At 43.7% G+C, this 5,301-nt stretch overlaps 1 protein-coding gene across 2 annotated transcripts in view; it reads left to right on the top strand.

The window, feature by feature from the left end:
• The first annotated feature begins 254 nt into the window (after nt 1-254).
• The window catches only part of CYRIA (CYFIP related Rac1 interactor A), a 90,970-nt gene continuing 85,923 nt past the window's right edge, over nt 255-5,301 (top strand). Inside the window, exon 1 of one of the 2 annotated variants that reach the window (XM_032214522.1) lies at nt 255-472. The gene's annotated coding sequence lies outside the window, so the exon portion shown is untranslated. Of the gene's footprint in view, nt 473-671; nt 730-5,301 lie in introns of those variants that run through there. The other variant, XM_032214523.1, reaches the window with a different exon arrangement.

Below are 5,301 nucleotides of genomic sequence, written 5' to 3'. Positions count from 1 at the left end.
GAGCCTTCGCACAACTTCTCTGCGAGCGGGGTGGCACAGGATCCGTTTCGCTTTCTGGCGTGACACGTTTCACGTGGCAGCCGGGGGCCGAGCCGCGAGGACCAGCCCGCGAGCGGGGTGGGTTGGTGGGTGACTGCCTCGGTGCCCCCCCCCCTTTTTGGCAAGCGAGGGGGGCGGCGTCTGTCTGTGGCGGTGGCCGCCGAGGGAGGAAAGAGGGCCGAGCGCGCCCTGACTGACAGCCGCGCTGAGCGACGCCCAACACCGAGAGAAGGAAAAGAAGAAGCTGCTCCCGGGGAGTGTCTCCCGCGACCGCCTGCGCCGCCTCCCTCCTCATCACCTCCCTTCCCCCTTCCCCCCCCCCCCCACTCCGCCCGCGCTTGCAGAGCTAAGTCGGGTCACTCTGGCAAGCGCCGCCTGGGCATGGCTCAGCGTTGCCTGCTGGTCTGCTGCGGGGCCGAGGCAAGGCGAGCAGGTAAGGCGCCGGAGCCAAGCCGGGAGGAGGGGAGTGGGCGAGCAAGGAGGCAGACGCGGCTCTTGGCCGGGATGAGGAGGGGGGGGGGAGGCAGTGGGAAGGAAGGGAGGGAAGGAAAGAAGGAAGGAAGCGAGGAAGGGGCCCGGCCCTGCGATGCGCAGCCTTGATCGGAAGACCTCGCTGCAAGCTGGCCGCCGGAGAAGAGCGCGCGCGTCCCGGGGCGCCTGGCAAGGGGACGCTTCGAGATCTGGCGGCTTGTAAATTACCCGCACCGCTCCCTATTTAATCCAGGGTGGCTTTGTGGTGGGGCCGGGGCGGGAAGGACTGCGGGGGGGGGGGGGAGTTGCGGATTGCCCTCCGGATCACCATCTTTGATGAGACCCCACCTTCCCCTGGCAGCTTGGGATGCAGTTTGGCCATCCTCTCTCGGCCCGTCCCGTCCAGTTGCACGTTTTACTCGGGTGGTCTGGGGGAGAGTGTAACCTCTCCTCTTCCTCCTCCCCCCGAAACCTATTTCCAAATAAAGGGGAACGGTGTGTGTGTGTGTGTCTCTGTGTGTGTGTGTGTGTGTGTGTGTGTGTGTGTGTAAAGGACACCTGTGGCTGATTTGCCTGCCTTTCCTTCCTCCCTTGCTCTGACCTTTGCTTCAACTGCGATGTGGAGGGAAAAAGGATTAGAAGAGGTTGCGGTTGCTTTTGTGCTCCCCTCCGCCCCATTCGCAACGAAGTTGTGTGTGTGTGTGAGAGAGAGAGTGTTTGTGTGTGTGTTGCTCTTCGCTTGCTTTAGTTATAGGCCTCGGAGGAAGTGCTGGGCTGCCTTCTCTGTTCCCTCCATCCACCCTGTTGCAGGTGGCATGAGTGACGTCGTTGGCGTTTAAAATCCGTTTTTGGGTTGGATCCTGCTTCTTCCTCCTGTCATATGCAGCACCGGAAACCTCTTAATGGCAAGCGGCATTAATTGTTGGTGTTTGTGAGCCTTCCCCCCCCCCCCTTTCTCGTTCTTTCTGATGAAGTCAGGTAGATATAAGGTTGTGTATAGGGAATAGACAGTGTGGGTTAAATGGACTGCATCAAGCTTGAGAGAGAGAGAGACAGACAGACAGAGACAGAGAGAAAGACAGAGAGAGACAGAGAGAGAGAGACACACAGAGAGAGAGACAGAGAGAGAGACAGAGAGAGAGAGAGAGAGAGAGAGAGAGAGAGAGATTGTATGAGATTCATACAGTATGTCTCCATGCTATAGGTAGAACTGACTTGTGATGATTGGAAGGGAGGACTGCGGCTGTCAAAAGCTCTTGTTGCTGTGCGATTTAAAAAAAAAAGTGCTCCTCGCCACATTTTTAACATTTGGATGTGGCAGCTGGATGGACTTTGTTTTGAATGCCCAACTATAATGAGGCTATTGATGCTTTTGGGGGTGGGGGGGGGAAGGCGGCCCATCATGGAAAATAGATTTTTGTGTGTTATGGCAAAATTCACGGGGCTTGCAGATGGTTTGAGTTAGCAAAGAGTCGATGTCCAGAAGGGATTCAGAATGCAATCCACCTCCCACCCCCCAAAGTATCCCATATGGATTTTGATTTTTTTTTTTTTGTACATGTCTGCAGCCGGGTTCTTTGACCCCCAAAGAAGTATATTTTAAATGTATTAAGGATTAAGCTGACATACATGTCTTTGTTAGCATGCCCTGTAAATCAATTGCACGAAATTATGGTTCCTTCTTTTTTAATAAATAGTCTTATGGTTGGGTTTCCTGATCTTCCTGCTTTTACTGCAGACTTCAAATTTGATTGAAGTAGTAGTGTAAGAAAGACAACATCAGTGCTGATGTTTTATTCAATTTCCTGAGTCCAGATGAGCTGATGTTTGCTACCTCCTTCTCTTCCACCCAGAAAGCCTTTGGTGGAGCTGAGATTTTAATCAAGGAAAGTAACTCTTTAAATATTGTTTCACCAGCCTCAGTTAAATTCCATATATTTTTAATGGCAAAAATGTCAAGTTACTAGTTATTTATGATTTAGACTGATTCTGTTGCTTGGCTGTTTACACCATGTATATTTTCTCATGTGTATTGAGCACTAGATGATCATTGCTGTACAATTTATTCCTCCGTTGTATCTTAAGTGGTCTTGCTAATTAGGATTGTTTTGAACCTTACATTTCACTTCAGGTACTTCTTGACTTAAATCATTTGTTTAGTGACCGTTTGAAATTACAACAGCGCTGAAAAAAGTGACCGATGACTATTTTTCACACTTATGTCCATTGCAGCATCCCCATGGTCAAGTGATAACTTTTTACAACTTTCCGACACGCAAACTCAATGGGGAAGCCAGGTTCATACATTACAACCATGCTAGTAACTTTAACAACTGCAGTGATTCACTGAACAACTGTGGCGAGAAGTGTTGTAAAATGGCGCAAAATTAAGTGTCTTGCTTAGTAAAGGAAATATTGGGTTCAGTTGTGGTTATAAGTTGAGGATTACCTGTATAGTGTTGTGCAGTTTTCACACCAGTTAATGTTTGTGTGAGCAGACTACCTAGTACCCTTCTTTCATCTAATGCAGTGTTTCTCAACCTTGGAGACCTGAAGTCCTGTGAACTTCAACTCCCAGAATCTGGGAGTTGAAGTCCAGTGGACTTCAAGTCTCCAAGGTTGAGAAACACTGATCTAATGGAATTAAAACCATTGTTGTAGCATCTCAATAATTACACGAATGCCAAATTCATTACTCCCTTTGCTCTTTGCATGAAGCAAATAGCTATTAATTAAGATTTATTTTAGGTTATTGTTCTATTTCGGCTCCTTTGATCTACAATGTTTTTGACAAAGCAGGAGTTGGCACAGTTCGTTCTGTCTCCATATAACTCGCATTCCACCCGCACAGTCATGAATGTTAAAATCTCCTTAGGTCTTAAAACTAAAGTTTGGATACAGGAGTTAAGACTTTTAAGATACTTACAAATACAATAAAAGTTTTCTTTTGGGAGACATCGTGAGTTGATAATGTTGCTGAGATTCTTTCTAGTGGTTATGACTTATTTGGGTCATAGTAATATGCCTCATAGTGGTAACAAGGGTTTCTGTGTTCTCACTTTGTCATTAATACATTAGCCAAGAGATGGAAAAAATCCATTTTCCAGACAGTTTGCTATCTTGTGCCAGGCCATTCTGGAGGGACAAGGCCAACAGAAAATGGTACAGGGAAGATAATTGATGAGGAAAGCAAGCAAATGCTGTTCAATTAGTATTATGTTTTATGCTTTAGCGTTTGGATTCTCTCTTTTCTATATCTGCAATGAGCAAAGGGAACCCAATTCTGAGTGAATGTAGTATTGATGTTTCTCTTTTATTATTTCATAATGAAATAATTTTACCATTTCATGTGTTTATTAGATGTTTACTTCACCTTTATATAAAAATAACTGTAATAATAAAAAAACAATAGGTCAAATACATTAATTTTCCATCTGGAAATGCAAAATCTGCCACTGTTTTTTTTTTTTAATTGATTGATCTTGTTCCTAAAATGAGCCATATCTTGATCAATTTGTTCAGCCAATTTACTCTTGTTATTAAAAGTGGTTGTGGCATAACTAGATTGTCTCCTTGTCTAAAATAATGCAATTTTGAATCTTATACATGGAAGGGAAATATAGATCAGAAAAGCTTCTTTGTAATAGCAGCGATGTTTCTGAGTGAAATCCCCCTTTTTCTGTTTCTTGGGAATTTCTTGGGAATTGTCTTTGGCCTTGCTTTTATTTTTTTCTCTTTGCAAATTTTACAGATTTCTGTGTGTTTAGGATATTGCTTTATAGTATAATACTTAGGAATACTACTTATGTATGTAGCGGCATGGAGAACTTTTTAAAAAGCGCTTTCTATTTCATGTTCTCTTAATATTTTATCTCCACTTCACATCCCCCTTCTCCACCCAGCAATTCTCATTCTCCTATCTTTGTAAAGAAATAAATGATGGTGATGGTGAGAAAATATAAGAGAGAGACAGACAACAGAGAGAGTGCGATTATATCTTGAAGCAAGCAACATCTTTACCCACATTGCTGAATGAAAGTTGTGTTTTTTACTATTTTTTCTTTGTTCACATACTGTTCTGTTTTTGACACTGCACCCCCCTCCCTTGTGGTTGTAAGCCGCCCTGAGTCCCCTCAGGGAAAAGGGCGGCATATAAATCCCAATAAACTCAAACTCAAACTCAAACACATAAGGGCAAGCTTATTTTTCTCCTCTGTTGTGTCAGTGCATCATATCTTTAAGTGGTATGATTCAGTTTTCTGTATTAGTACATAAATTTGGTTCATGCCTGCTTTGCGAATGGCAAGAAAGTAAAAATAATAAAATCTGTAACTATTTAAGCCCATCTGCAGCTAAGCCAATCCTCAAATGTTTAACCAAAATACCATGGAAAATGTACAGTCTGTGAATAACTTGACCCCTCAAAATTTTTGCATGCTTTATTTTTCAGTTTATCCACAGGTGACACATTTTTCATGCTGTTTTTGTTAAAAATGGGAGGGTCAGCTTATACACAATTATATATGGATATTTTAACACAATTATATTATATATATATGTGTGTGTGTGTGTGTGTATGTGTATGTATGTATGTATGTATGTATGTATGTATGTATGTATGTATTTTAACACAATTATATATGGGTATTTTAAAACTATTGTATATACTCACAGAGAAGCCCCTCTGTGGACAAGCTGAACCCAGTTTTGGGGGTGTAATTTGAAAGTTAAAATCCTTGGCTTATTCATGAGGATATATTGTAATGCGTGGTAGCACCGTGGTTAGAATGC

The sequence above is a fragment of the Thamnophis elegans genome, chromosome 3 (assembly GCF_009769535.1).
Source record: "Thamnophis elegans isolate rThaEle1 chromosome 3, rThaEle1.pri, whole genome shotgun sequence".
NCBI lineage: Eukaryota > Metazoa > Chordata > Lepidosauria > Squamata > Colubridae > Thamnophis > Thamnophis elegans.
The sequence above is the reverse complement of the archived record's forward strand: the minus strand, read 5'-3'. Positions and strand labels throughout refer to the sequence as shown.